Source organism: Hemicordylus capensis, chromosome 11 (assembly GCF_027244095.1).
Source record: "Hemicordylus capensis ecotype Gifberg chromosome 11, rHemCap1.1.pri, whole genome shotgun sequence".
Taxonomy (NCBI): Eukaryota; Metazoa; Chordata; class Lepidosauria; order Squamata; family Cordylidae; genus Hemicordylus; species Hemicordylus capensis.
The window spans coordinates 7,040,756-7,055,404 of NC_069667.1; positions in this window are offsets into that span (position 1 = coordinate 7,040,756).

Genomic DNA, 14,649 nt, shown 5'->3' on the forward strand with positions numbered 1-14,649 from the left:
ACATGACTTTCATAGCCCAAGCCCAGAAGGACATTCGCCGAAAGCTGCAGAAGAAAGAAGAAGCAGTGGACATGCCTGAGGAGATGCTATTGGGATTAGCCAGGAATGTATATGCAAACAGAGATACAGAGGAAGAAAAGCAGCAGAAGGCTGCCGTTGTGATGGCAGCGGCCATCAGAGGGGAACTGCCAGGCAGACGGGGACGAGGTGGCAGTGGCAGTACCAGAGGGCGAGGGCGAGGAGGCAGAGGAGCCTACCAAGAGCGCCTAGGCCGTGACCAATGTGCCATCTGCAAGAGACATGGCCACTGGAAGAATGAGTGCCCGGAAAGACCTGAGGAGGAAAATGCAGACAGGGGGCACAGAGCGTCCCGAGTGATGGCTGGACGTGTGGAGGAGACAGAATGACGGGGCCAGGGTTCGCTGCACCAATTACCACTCTCCCCAGAACCCACGGTGACTTTGACTGTACAGGGGAAGAAGGTGCCATTTATGATTGACAGCGGGGCCACTATTTCGGCCATTCAACAACCTATGGGAGAGAAGACAGCCCTCAAATTGCCAATACAGGGGGCCACAGGTCGCAGTAACTCCAGACCTATTTTTGATGTGGACAATTGCAGTGTCAAGGGAAATACCTTTAGGCATCAATTCGTGTGGCTCCCCGACTGCCCTTTGAATTTATTGGGAAGGGACATTTTGTGTAAGCTACAAGCTACCCTGACTTTTGCAAAAGACGGAAGCTTCACCTTCGAAACGCCACAAGGGGGAGACGTTTGCACAATAGAAATGCCCAAAGAAAAGGCCTGGAAGTGGAAAGCCTGGTGGGACGGGAAACCGGAGGCCACCCAAGTCTTGATAGCGCAAGACATGGCAGGAAGCTTGCCAGTACCACAAGAGGTTTGGGCTGAAAATGGAGGATTTGGGCTAGCTGTTAACCAACCCCCTGTGTGCATTCGAATGAAGCCAGGAGCCACACCTGCCAACATACCACAATACCCAATTTCAGAGGAGAAAAGAAAGGGAATTCAACCAACCATCACCGCCTATCTCAAAGAGGGAATACTGCAAGAATGCCGGTCTGCATGGAATACCCCACTCTTTCCGGTGGAAAAGCGGGAACCAGGGCGCTACAGACCAGTGCAAGACCTGAGGGCGGTGAATGCAAGAGCTGAGAGTGCTGAAGCCATGGTGAAATATTTGCTCAATGACCACCTGCCCGCCCACGGACTGCCAATTCAGATCAACTCAGACAATGGAGGGGCTTTTGTCAGCAAGGCAGTGCAAGATGTCTCTAGGGCCCTTGGGAGCCACTGGGAACTCCATTCTGCTTGGCGGCCCCAGAGTTCCGCCAAGGTGGAGCGCATGAACAGAACAATCAAAGATCAGTTAGCCAAGCTGATAGAACTAACGCAAATGAACTGGGTGGCTCTTTTGCCTTATGTGCTGTTTAAAATTAGGAAGACCCCAAGAGGCAAGGAAAAACTTACTCCATTTGAAGCCATGTATGGCAGGGCATCACCCATTCTCCGCGTCCCAGACAGAGATCGCCCGCCCTCTACAGCTCAGTGGGCTAAAGTTTTGCACGATGTACGCAGCTCCCTACAAGAGACAATTCCCATTCCAATAATCGACCCTGTGCATTCATACGAGGTGGGGGACTGGGTGTGGGTTAAGAAGTGGAATGTGGAACCGCTGAAGCCCAGATGGGGAGGCCCGTATCAAATTCTGCTAATCACTCCTACTGCTTTAAAATGTGCAGGAATTAAGGCGTGGGTCCATCACACCAGGGTTAAGCGGGCGGAGGCGCCCATTTCGTGGCTTGCACAGAGGACCGGAGAGACGAAGCTGAAGATCCGCCGTCTACCCTGAGTCTACCCCCGCTACACCCTACCGGGAACGGGTGCACGTCTTCGCACGGGTCCAGGGTACGACTTTTGGACGTCCCTACTGTGTGCCCAATACCGGAAGCGGCCACTCTACGTACGGACCACCGGAGGGGGAGGCGAGAGGGGAGAGCCTTTTTCTACCTGGACATGTGGGTTCGGGCATTGTTAACTCTGTGGGTAATGGGAACGGGCACCCCATACCAAGTTTCCCACCCGAAGGTCCCGGGGCTCCAGACTGTGATCGGAGCTACGTCTCTTAAAGACTGCTGGGTTTGCACCCATGGAGATATACACTCTGAGGAAAAGGTTGCTCTGGTGGTGGGCCCGGTATCCCTCGCTTGGTGGGTGCAAAAACCCAGAGTCACTTGGTGTTCGCCATGGATTAGCACCACTGATTTGGCATGGCGCCCGGACACAAGAGGGGGGAACCGTCAGCCCTACCGCTATGTGAGGGAATGGAAACGCAATTGGTATTCCAAAGGGGTGCCCGAATATGAAGTGGAATCCTTGCTGGGACAACATCCCATCTGTATTCAGAATGTTGGCAGTACAGGACCCAGTCTGGGAGCAATTCCACATGCCCATTGCGCTCACACCTGGTCATTTGATAAATCTCTTGGCGAGTTCACACCGTTGCTGGACGATCATGGACCTGACCAGGAGGAATGTGATGGGGATGATCCCGCTGTGGGAAGGTATTTTGGATTGTATGGGGGGGGGGAGATGACACTCACCTCCGTCACTCTGTTCAATTTTACTAGTGGCCCCTGGCGGGAGGAGTCAAAATTTTTATGGAATCACACTCTGTATGTACATGATCGGTTGGGCATTCTAGTCAACAAAACACAGACTAAGCATGACACGTGTGACAGTAAACTTAACACATGGGAATCCCCTTTCTGGCACATCTGGTTAAGTATAACATGTGCGCACCACAAAGACCCTAACGTGACTCTCTCCTGGTTTGGGGGCTGGTCCAGCAAATCCGGACCTTTCAGCCTAGACGGGGAGTGTGCCACAGCCCTGAATATAGGGGAACGGAAGGTGGGGCCAGGAGAGTGGGAGACAGGGGACGTTCTGACCCTGTCCTTGCGAGAGCCTGGAATGTCCTGGCTCTGTGGGAGAAATGCGTACAAAGCACTACCACAAGGCTGGAATGGTCGATGTGCCCCTGCCTACCTAGCACCCAAGGTAGAGCTTCGCAAAAGCCTAAATGCCTCTGAAGTTTTAAATACGGGCAGTTTCCTGTACCGCGCGAGGCGTGGCGCGGAAAACCCCCTTGTGGTTCGAAACACCGGGTTTCATCAGGCCTGGCGAGCCATACTACCAGGTCTTGGTGTAATTGAACTAGAACAAGCAGTTAAAAACATCTCAAAGGAAATGGAAAAGTCCTTTAATAACCCACTGAAAATGTTAATGGAAGTTCAACAGGAGGTTGATTCCCTATCAAAGGCGGTAGTACAAAACAGAAAGGCGCTTGATATCCTTGCTGCTCAGCAAGGGGGTGCTTGTGCCTTAATTGGGGGAAAATGCTGTTACTATGTAAACTACCAAGGCAAAATTGATCAAGAGGCGGCAAAGTTGAAAGAGTCCATCCAAGTCTTTCATAGCATCGGTCAGCCCGCCTCCGAATGGGGGATGTGGCAGTGGCTCACAAGTTGGCTGCCCGACCTTGCCTGGTTAAAATCATGGTTTATTGTCTTCATTGTCATTGTGATTATCTTGCTGATGTTACCCTGTGTGATCCCTTGTTTAACTAGAATAATAGAATCTGCTGTCTCTGCTATAGTCAGGAAAGAAGCTGCCCCACACATAATGGCAATGTACTCCAGTCTGCCTGTAAAGGAAGAGCCCTGAAATGGGCTCTTGAGGGGGGAGATGTGAGATGGAAAATTCCTCCTTGTTCTCTACTGCTGAAACTGTGGAGTCTCTTATCTGCCAAGGACAGACAGGGTGGGGGAAGAGGGTCCGGGTGTTGCAAACTTCATTAGCATAGGCGTCGAATGATCGGCTTATTCCCAACTGTAACTGTTCTGTTTCTTGGAATGTGGATGTGTCTTCTCTTAATCTGCTTGTCTGTCTGCTGAAGAACCGAAACTTAGGGCAAAGTCCCGCCTCAAGGCAAACACATGTGTAAATGTCATGAATCAATTGGTCCCTCGGGCTGAATGGGGGACGCCCAGCTGTGTAACAATGCCAAGGTATAAAGCCCCAAGGCACTGGGTATTTGGCGCGTTTTTCCTGGTAGGCCGCGAGGCACCGGAAAAAGCCACCAGCGCTGGTTTTGGTTCCATAAATGGTGACTATTGCTTCCTTCAACCATCCTTGTCTGTCTGGTTTGTGGTAACTGGGGTCTCCCAGGTAACAGAACCCGCCCCCTCCCTGCAACATTCATGGACTTAGTTTAATTTAATCTAATTGATATATCGCCCGGGGCGTAACTACTATTAGGCAAGGGGAGGAGGGGGCCTGGGGGCCCCAGAGACTCCTCGCATGACTCCCCATTGCCCCCTGCCCAGCCCCAGGTCCCCTCGGCCACTTGCCCTGCTTGCCCGCCTCTCTCCTGCTTGTCCTCCCGGCCGGCAATCGAGGCACCAGACCAGCTGCCAAGATGGAGCTGCTTTCCTCCCGGGCGCCTCTCAGCTGAGCGGCGGGTGGCGGGGCTTGCAGGGAGGCCTCCGTGTAGGCCCCAGTGAAGCCTGAACTGGAGTAGGCTGGCAGGGAGGCCCCAAGAAAGGAAGGAGGCAGGCAGGCAGGCAGGGTGGCCTCCGTGTAGGCCCCAGTGAAGCCTGAACTGGAGTAGGCATGGAGGGAGGCCCCAAGCAAGCAAGCAAGGAGGCAGGCAGGCAGGCAGGGTGGCCCCCAGAGCTCTCTGCAGCAGACCCTCCGCCCAGCCCAGCATTTGCCAGGTAGAACCTGAACTCCTTTTTGTGGTCACCACGCCCCCCCCCCCCCCATATATAGGGATCTGCTTGCCATAGGCCTTTGATATGGACGGGGGGGAGAGACTGAGAGGTCTCTGAATATTTTATTTAAAACAGCTTGGGAAATTTGCTGGCTTAAAAAAAAAGCCCTATAAGTGGCTTGTTTCAGGGCAGAAAATTACAAAAACCTCTGGAACAAAAAATACTATATTCATTCATTCATTGATAAATGCACTTATGCTCAAGTTCTTTTGCAACCCAGAAGGTCTGAGTGAGAACTGTGAAGCATGTGTGGTGCTTTTATTTTATTTTATTTTTCTTGGGTGTGAACGGCTCCCCAAGAACTCGCAGGGACTTCAGGGTCAATCTGGCCAACCTGGGAATGCAGCACCTCCATTCCAGAGAAGGAGAGGTGTGTTAAAGGGCTTTAAAAGCCTCCTGTGAAAAACCTCCTGCAATCAGACTTTACCGAATTTGTTCAAAATTCTGAGAAAACAGACATAGGCTCACCCTGCATGGTTGAAAGTCTCCTTTGCTAATCTGCAGCAAGGGTCCCATTTTAATAATTAGTGTTTCTAGTGTTTTCTGGGCATTAAATGTAGCACAAATATATAGTTCTCAATGTACATCACTATATATTGTGAAGTGTTTGTGTGTGTGTATTCAGTGAAATGTATTTCCAGGCAGCAGACTTATTTTGGAATATCAGACTTAAATCCTTGGGGGCCTGGGGTGTGCGGAGGCCCTGGACTTTGGGGGGGGCATTTTAAAATCTGGTCTCTGGGCCCACTCCAACCTTGCTACACCCCTGTATGTTGCCTAGTGTGAAAACCTCTAAAACATCTCAGCTCCCCTGGTTGGGGTTTGGAGAGTGGCTGCTGGTCAGAGTAGACCACCCTGAAGCGAGTAGAGCAATGGTCTGACTCAGCACCACCTGTTCCGAGGGGCTGCCACGACCTCCTCCTCTGCCCCCCAGAGGGGCTTCCACTGCTCCCCACCCCAACTGCTCCCTTTCCCCTGCTGCCACTCAAGGAGGCACCAGGGGATCCAGCCCTGAAGAAGCAGCCAGCCACACCCTGGCTCCAGTCTCCCGCTCTGGGTGGCTGCAGGGCTCACCTGGAATCCAGGCACTGAGAAATGGTGGGCCAGGCACACCAGCCCATGGGGCCTCTCAGACCCCCAGTCCTGGCAGAGCAGGCTAGGGGACCCATCCCCATTGGAAACCCTAGAGAGCTCCATGTGCATGAGAACCCTGCCTCGCCTCCTGTGCCTGAACCCCTGGAGCCACCCCCAAAGCCCAGGTAGTTCAGACTGATGGGCTTTGGAGACCCCTTGGCCTGCCCTTGCTGTCATTCCTTTCTGTCTGGTGCTTCTTGTGAACAGGGACCTCTTTGGGGGGGGGGCAGCTTATGAAACCCTGGCAGGGGCCATGTTTCTTGAAAGGGTCCCAAGTGGTCTTCAAATTCATGGTGCCATCCATCGAGACGGCCCGGATAACCCAGGAGGAGCAGGAGAACGTACCTGAGTGGAGCCACAGGAGTAGCCCCATCAAGGCTGCCCACGCCGCGGAGTAAGGGGCCTCCTTCTCCCTTGTCCTGTCCAGGAGAGAGGAGAGCAGGAGTGAGGATGGGCTGGGCCAGTCTGTTCGGACACACCGGGGTCAGCCCAAAGGGACCAGGAGGGACTCACTTCCGAGATTTCTCACCATGACCCAAACCGCTTTGAGAACTTTGGTGGTCGCCACCCCCCACCCATTGACCCTGTTTGAGGCAGGGTGGTGAGCCTTCCCGCTGATCTCCTTGCCAGAGGAGGCCACGTTCAGCACTCCCTGGTGGCCCCAAAGGGACAACCTTTGGCGTGAGCAGCAGGAGAGACCGCAACGCCCTCCTGTCACCAGTCCGGTCCAGAGGCTCCCAGGGCAGCAGCGGAACCTCCATCCCCATCAGGATCGTCGGAACCCCAGCGCCATGGCAACCAGGTCAAGATACCCAGCCCTGGGATACAGCTCAGCAACGGCCACTTTTTGAATCTAAGCAAGGACTTCTGCGGCTACGCAGATTTCTAGACCACTCTCCAACCAAAAGACTCCAAGCGGATGACAGGCACAGAGAAAGGAACCGAGAACACCTGAATGAGATGATGTCCTGTCCCCAAAGGGCTCTCAGTCCAAAAAGAAACCTCAAGCCAATGGCAGCAAGACCACGGGAGGAGGGATGTTGGGCTGGGGCTGGAGAGGGCCAGTTGCTCCCCCCCGCTCAATAGGAGAGTCTCACCACCTGGGAAGGTGCCAACTCTCTCACTAATCCTGCTGCTGTGACTTCTGAAGGGGGAAGCTGCCTGCCGGGAGCTCGGAGAGGCCAGGAGTCCTTCCCCTGCTCTGTACAGGTGGCTCCATTCTGTGCTTCCTCGCGGGAAGATAGAGGTCCTGGAGGAGGGAGGGGGCTGAGGGAGCTCTGAGCCATCCATGGGGGGCTTGTGCTCCATGAAGACCCAGTGAAGGTACCCTGGGCCAGTTCATTCATGCCCACATGGGTCAGCCCAAAGGGGCCAAGAGGGACTTCCTAAATGTCTCCACCTTGACCCAGATCCGACCCCTGGGGGTCACCTGCCACCACATGAACCTATTTGGGGCCGGGCGGTGGACACTCACTCTGGACTCCTTGCCCGAGGCCATCTTCTGCGCTCCCTCGCGGCCCAAATGGGACGGAAATTTGCCGTGAGCAGCAGGAGAGGCCAGAAAGTCCTCCTGCCAACGGTCGAGTCCAGACAGTTTGAAGGCAGCAGCGGAACCTCCAGCCCCATGGCAACCGGTAAACACTCCCGGCCGGGGACCACCCCCCGCAACTGCCATATTTGGATCTAAACAAGGATGGCAGAACTCCCAGGCCCAGTGGTGGGCACGAGGCACCAACAGCCGCAGGGTTGCCAACTCTCTACCTGGTCCTGCTCCTCTGACTTCAGGAGACGCCTGACATTCAGTGCTTAAGCTAGTGAATCTGTTTCCCATCCCTTTCAGCTAGGAATGGCTTCACCTGCTCAAAGTGGTCAAGCTTTTGCTCCGAGCAGAGGAGCCAGGCTACATCAAGAGGGGGCAATTCCCATCCTCCACATAAGTGCCACTTGGCAGATCTTGCCGTTTCTACCTCCCCTCCATCCCCCTCCATAACGTTTCATTTCTTTTATATCCTAGTTTTAGTTTAACAATATCAAAGCGGCTTACAAACAATGAAACTCGTATTTTCTCATTCTAAGCTACCGAGGAAGAGGCCTTCCAAAACAAGGAGGTCATCATCACCATCGATCCAAAGAGGGAGTGAGGGAGTGAGGGAGGGAGAAGGCCTCTCTGCAGGGGTGTTGCTGGAGACTTAAAGTGTTTCCGAGCCCAACCCCTTTGGAGCATCCAATGCAGGCATACCCGGCAGCTCCCAAGAATGACCAATGTTTTTTTAAAGCCACCTAATGGCCCAGCAAGGAAGCAACCTGCCTAGAGAGCAGGAGGCTGTTGGTTTGAATCCCTGCTGGTGTGTTTCCAGACAATGAGAAACTCCTATATTGGGCAGAAGCTCAGAGAGGTCAGGAGCTCCTTCTCCAGCTCTCTGCAGGTGGCTCTACTCGGGGCATCCTCGCTGGAAGAGGTCCTGGAGGAGGGGGGTGGCTGACCCATCGATGAGGGGCCGGTGCTCCATGAAGACCCTGTGAAGATGGGCTGGGCCAATCCCTTCCTGCCCACCATGGTCAGCCCAAAGTGGCCAGGACAGTGTCGCTTCCTAAATGTCTCCACCTTGACCCAATTCCGACCCCTGGGCGTCACCTGCCACCACATGGACCTATTTGGGGCAGGGCGGTGGACACTCACTCTGGACTCCTTGCCCGAGGCCATCTTCTGCGCTCCCTCGCGGCCCAAATGCGACGGAAATTTGCCGTGAGCAGCAGGAGAGGCCAGAAAGTCCTCCTGCCAATGGTCGAGTCCAGACAGTTTGAAGGCAGCAGCGGAACCTCCAGCCCCATGGCGACCGGTAAACACTCCTGGCTGGGGACCCCCCCCCCCAACAACTGCTATATTTGGATTTAAACAAGGATGGCAGAACTCCCAGACCCAGTGGTGGGCACGAGGCACCAACAGCCGCAGGGTTGCCAACTCTCTACCTGGTCCTGCTCCTGTGACTTCAGCAGACGACTGACATGCAGAGATTAAGCTAGTGAAGCAGTTTCCCATCTCTTTTGGCTAGGAATGGCTTCACCTGCTCAAACGGGTCAATCTTTTGCTCCGAGTAGAGTAGCCAGGCAACATCAAGAGGGTGCAATTCCCATCCTACACATAAGTGCCACTTGGCATAACTGGCCCTTCCTATCCTCCCTCCATCTCCCACCCCACCCCCAGTGCAGAATTCTCAGGGCCTAGTGGTGGGCATGGGGCACAAGCACCCAGGGTTGCCAACTCTCTCACCAATCCTGCTCCTGTTCCTTTAGAAGATACTTGGTTGCAGAAATTAAATTGCCAAAGGTTTTCCCATGTCTGCATTTCCATGACAGCAAAAGCTTCAGTTGCTTAATTCTTGAATGTCAAGACATTTTTAAAGGAGCCAGGCCAGTAAAAAAGGTTGGCAACCCTTCAGATTGGGATCCAGACTGAAGTCTGTTCCTGAGCACACATGGCTGGGTGACAACAGGGCCGTGCCTTTCCTCCAAGGGGCAGGAGGATTCTTCCCAACATTTGGACCCCCAGATCTTCAGAGAAGCAAAGGGAGACGTCTCCACCACACAGGTGTTACGGTGCCTGAAGGAGAGGCTGCTAATACGTTTGGATCATAGAGTTTCTGAGGAGCAGAAACCCTGGCAGAGCGGGGGTGTGTGTGTGTGTTTGTGTAAAAGGGGGTCCGGGCCAGGAATCTCCTCCTTTCTGGATCATAGCAGGGCTGCCCTCCAAAGGCCATTGTGGCCAGTAAGCCAGGCGCAGCAGATGGCCAGTCAAGTCTCACGTCCTGCTAGATGTTTCACAGGTCTACTGGCTTGGCGCCATGACGCCTTCAGGCCCCTGGGAGGAAAGAAGCAACAATGGTGTCAGGCACATTTCAGGGCAATCACACTCAGACACGCGCACACACACGGATGGTGCTACTATGTTGTCATTCTGCGAACCCATTCTTCTATGGCTTGTCACACAACAAGGAGCCTCTGGAACTCACCGATACAGCACACAATAGACCCATCCGTCCCCACAGCAATGGTGCCTCACAGAGCAATCCGTTCTGTTTCTTTATTTATTGTTAAATTTCTATACATCTTTTCATTAAAACCATCTGAAGGTGGGTCACACAAAAGTTAACACAAGACTACAAAAATCACACAATTAAAATATCATTTGTTTGTTTATTATTTTAATTATTTAACATATCCCTATACCACCCAAAACTTGCATCTCTGGGTGGTTTACAATTAAAATAATATAAACATTAAAATCATTAACATTCAAATAATTTAAAACCCAGCATTAAAAGTATTAAAACTATACAGCTAATTCAAAGCCTGGGTGAACAAATATGTCTTCAGTGCCTTTTTAAAAGTTGCCAGAGATGGGGAGGCAAGAATATCAGCAAAAAGATAAAAATACAGATCTGATGAAAAGATTTTAAAACAAGCATAATATAACCATCAAAGATGCAAAGCAACAGCAATAGAAACGGAGGCTATTCCCACGATTGCAGAAAATCGGGCTGCGAGCCTGGTGGTTCTTGAGCGGGTCACAGTATTATCAATTTTGTTACTACCCATTTTGCTACCTCAAGACCACCAGTTGCTGCAGCATATGTAGATTTGGAGAGGGGACGCAATGGAGGCACGAAAAATATTTTATGCTCGTATCCATTCTGGATTATATGCATTTTGGATGATATACATGGGGAAGGATCCAGCTAGAGTTAAGCAGAATGAAAGCCCGTTGCTTTCAATGGGAGAGTTGAGTCTGTGCATTGAAATATTGGAGCTTACAAGAGTTTAACGTTTGTCCCTGCTAACTTGGCAAAGAGGCACCTTTTTAACGTGGCGATTCTCTTTGATTGAGCAGGGGGTAGTGATGCGCGGTTCGGTCCGGATCCGGACCGGTTTGTCCCGAACCGGTCCGGATCCGGCGGTTTGATCCCGGACCGAATCGGGCCCTTCTGGGACCGATCCGGACCGAATCCGAGTCGGTTCGGCTCCGAACCGGCTCGGGTTTCCCGAACCGGTTCGGGAGTTCAATTGAGTCTCTGGAGTCAGTGGAGTGTCCCTTTAAAGTTTGAAGTGTGTCCTCCATTTTGTGGCTCATTCCTGAAACTTTTGCTCCTAGCATCCATTTTGTGATGCTATTTTCAGGCATTGTATTGGCTGCGCTATTGATCCTTTGATTGGCCAGAATGAGTCCTTTGGTCTGGTAGGCTGCTTGGCTGTTGCACTGTTGAGAGCTGGCGCCCTGTTGGCCGTGGGGGGAGTGCAAAGGTGGGGGCTCCCAAAGGAGGGAATTTCAAACCTATATAAACCCAAGCCTCTTCTCTGGAAACTTCTCTTGGCTGCAGTTGTGGGATCATCTCTGAGACCTTGCTTGCTCTTTTGCTGCTGGTGTCTGCTGTGAGGCCCTGCTGACTGTGTGTCACATTAGTGTGTGTCTGTCTCTCTGCTCTCTCTGTGTGTTGTTGTGTGCCACCTTGTCCATCTGCCCTCTGTCTGTCTCTGTCCAAACCTCTTTAATACTTTCCCCTCAACTTTTTCCAACTTTTCCTGTTGTGTTTTCTGTTCTCTTCACCCTTTCTCTCTCAACCCTTCTCCCAAAGTTTTGGCTTTCCCTCCTCCCCCCCCCCATCTTCTGCATTGCTGTCCTGTTTTTGTGCCTTGCCTGCCTTTTGTTCCACTTTTTGAGTTTCATTCAATTATTGCTTCTGTGTAAATTTATATATTTGCTGATTTTGGTTTTTAATTAATAACTTCTGCTATTGTTATTGCTGGCTGCCTGTCTGAGTTGTGTTTCTGAGGATTTAGTTTATATTATTGCTGCAATTTGATTCCTTGTGTTCTGATTTTGATTGTTAATTTGTTCCCCTCTGGCCCTGCTCCTAGCTTCCCCCCTCCCTCCCTCCCTCCCTCCCACCCAGATAAGATTGTTTCCCTCCTGTGCTGCTGCCTGTTGAGCCTTGCATTCTTTGGATTTCTTTGTGGAATTAGGTTCTGGTTTTGGTTTTGCTCCCTGTGTGTGTCCCACCCACTCCCCCAGTCCCTCCCCCTGGTAGTTGTTACCCCCCCCCCCCCGCCCTGAGACTTTCTGGCTGCCCTTTGGTTTCCTTTTTTTTACTTTGTGTATAGATTGTTCTGATTCAAATTTGATTGTTCCCCTGTGTGGTCCTGCTCCTAGCTTCCCCCCTCCCTCCCCTCCAGAAACCCACTCCCCCCACTGCCACCTCCTCCTCCTCCACTCCTGCCCTGCCTGCCCCCTCCCACCCAGACTGAGTGTTGTTCCCCATCCTCCCTGGTGCTGCTGCTGCTGCCTGTTGAGTCCTGTCTTAGTTACTTTGGTTTTTTGTGTGAAATCAATTAGCTTCTTTTGGTTCTGGTTTTGCTGTGTGTGTGTCCCATTCCTCCCTGCTGGTTGTTGTTGGTTCCTCTCACCCCCCCGCCCCAGACTTTCTGCCCATTGTTCCCAGGTGTTTTTTTTTTTTTTTTTGGACTTTTTTTCATATTGTTTGGTTTGCTTTGATTGATTCATTGATTGTTCCCCTCTCTGTGTGGCCCTCTGCTCCCAGCTTCCCCCCTCCCTCCCCTCCAGAAACCCACTCCCCCCACTGCCACCTCCTCCTCCTCCACTCCTGCCCTGCCTGCCCCCTCCCACCCAGATTCATCCCCCTTGACGCATACTAATCCCCCCAAAACACACCCTGCCCTCTGGTCTCTCCCCCTCTTGCCCCCCGACTCCCCGCTACATACCCCAGACTCCCTGAAACACACTCCACCCCCCAAACACCCTCTGTTGGTCTCTCCCCCTCTTGCCCCCCAACTCCCTGCTACATACCCCAGACCCCCTGAAACACACTCCACCCCCCAAACACCCTCTGTTGGTCTCTCCCCCTCTTGCCCCCCTGACTCCCCACTACATACCCCAGACCCCCTGAAACACACTCCACCTCCCAAACACCCTCTGTTGGTCTCTCCCCCTCTTGCCCCCCGACTCCCCGCTACATACCCCAGACTCCCTGAAACACACTCCACCCCCCAAACACCCTCTGTTGGTCTCTCCCCCTCTTGCCCCCCAACTCCCTGCTACATACCCCAGACCCCCTGAAACACACTCCACCCCCCAAACACCCTCTGTTGGTCTCTCCCCCTCTTGCCCCCCTGACTCCCCACTACATACCCCAGACCCCCTGAAACACACTCCACCTCCCAAACACCCTCTGTTGGTCTCTCCCCCTCTTGCCCCCCTGACTCCCTGCTACATACCCCAGACCCCCTGAAACACACTCCACCTCCCAAACACCCTCTGTTGGTCTCTCCCCCTCTTGCCCCCCTGACTCCCTGCTACATACCCCAGACCCCCTGAAACACACTCCACCTCCCAAACACCCTCTGGTCTCTCCCCCTCTTGCCCCCCGACTCCCCGCTACATACCCCAGACCCCCTGAAACACACTCCACCCCCCAAACACCCTCTGTTGGTCTCTCCCCCTCTTGGGACCGTCACCGCTGCTGCTGCTGTCCTCCTCCCACACCCGAATCCCCCTCCCTGCTGCTACATTACAGCTCCTCCTCTCTTCTTCCTCTCTCTCTCTCTTTCTCTCTCCTCATCCCTTCACTTCTTCTTCCTCCCACAGCTGCAGCCACACAGTATCCTACCTCCGACCTCACCTGGAGGTCCCCGCCATCGGTTATTTTTCTTTTGAAAGTTGTTTTATTTCATTTGTCTCTGCTTGGGGGTGAGTTGAGCAACAACACATAAATAGTGTGGTCTCCTCACTTCTGCCCCTCCATCGTTGAACTACCCCGGTTGCCTGTGCCTCGTGCGGCTGCCCTGTTGTGTCCCAGCCTAGGGGGTTGGCTGTTGGCGGCGCATCCGTGACCAGCAGTGAGCGGCAGGAGAAGGACCGGAAGAAGAGGGGTTAGTGCATGTGCAATTGTGCACCTTTTGTTGCCCCCTTTCTCTCCCTAGCTGGCGGTTTTAAATAGGGACACCCCTATCTTGAAATGCATTTGGGTGTGGGGAGGAGGGAGAGGAGATGTACCGTTGCAACTTGTGTCTTCATGCCCAATAAAGAAATTGCTGCTGCTGTGTGTTGCGTTGCATTGCATGCGTCTTGCAGGTGGTTTTTGAACAGGTGCCTTCTTCCAGAGTGTTTCCTTGCCTCTGGGGCAGTCTGAGTGGGGTCAGGGGATCGGATGCTGCCACTACATGCTGGGCCAATGCCATGCCAGAGTGTTTCCTTGCCTCTGGGGCAGTCTGAGTGGGGTCAGGGGATCGGATGCTGCCACTACATGCTGGGCCAATGCCATGCCAGAGTGCTTCCTTGCCTCTGGGGCAGTCTGAGTGGGGTCAGGGGATCGGATGCTGCCACTACATGCTGGGCCAATGCCATGCCAGAGTGCTTCCTTGCCTCTGGGGCAGTCTGAGTGGGGTCCTGGGTTCTGATGCTGCCACTACATGCTGGGCCAACACATATGATGATGATGTTCAATCCATGATGCTGCCATCAAGTGTTTGCTGCTGCTTGCTTGCCATGGCATTGGGCGGGCAGAGTCACAGAGTGGGTGGGTTCAACCTCTGTTTAGGTGTGACTGGGTTCTGGTTTTGGTTGTGTGGAATTTAGAGTCACTAAATAGG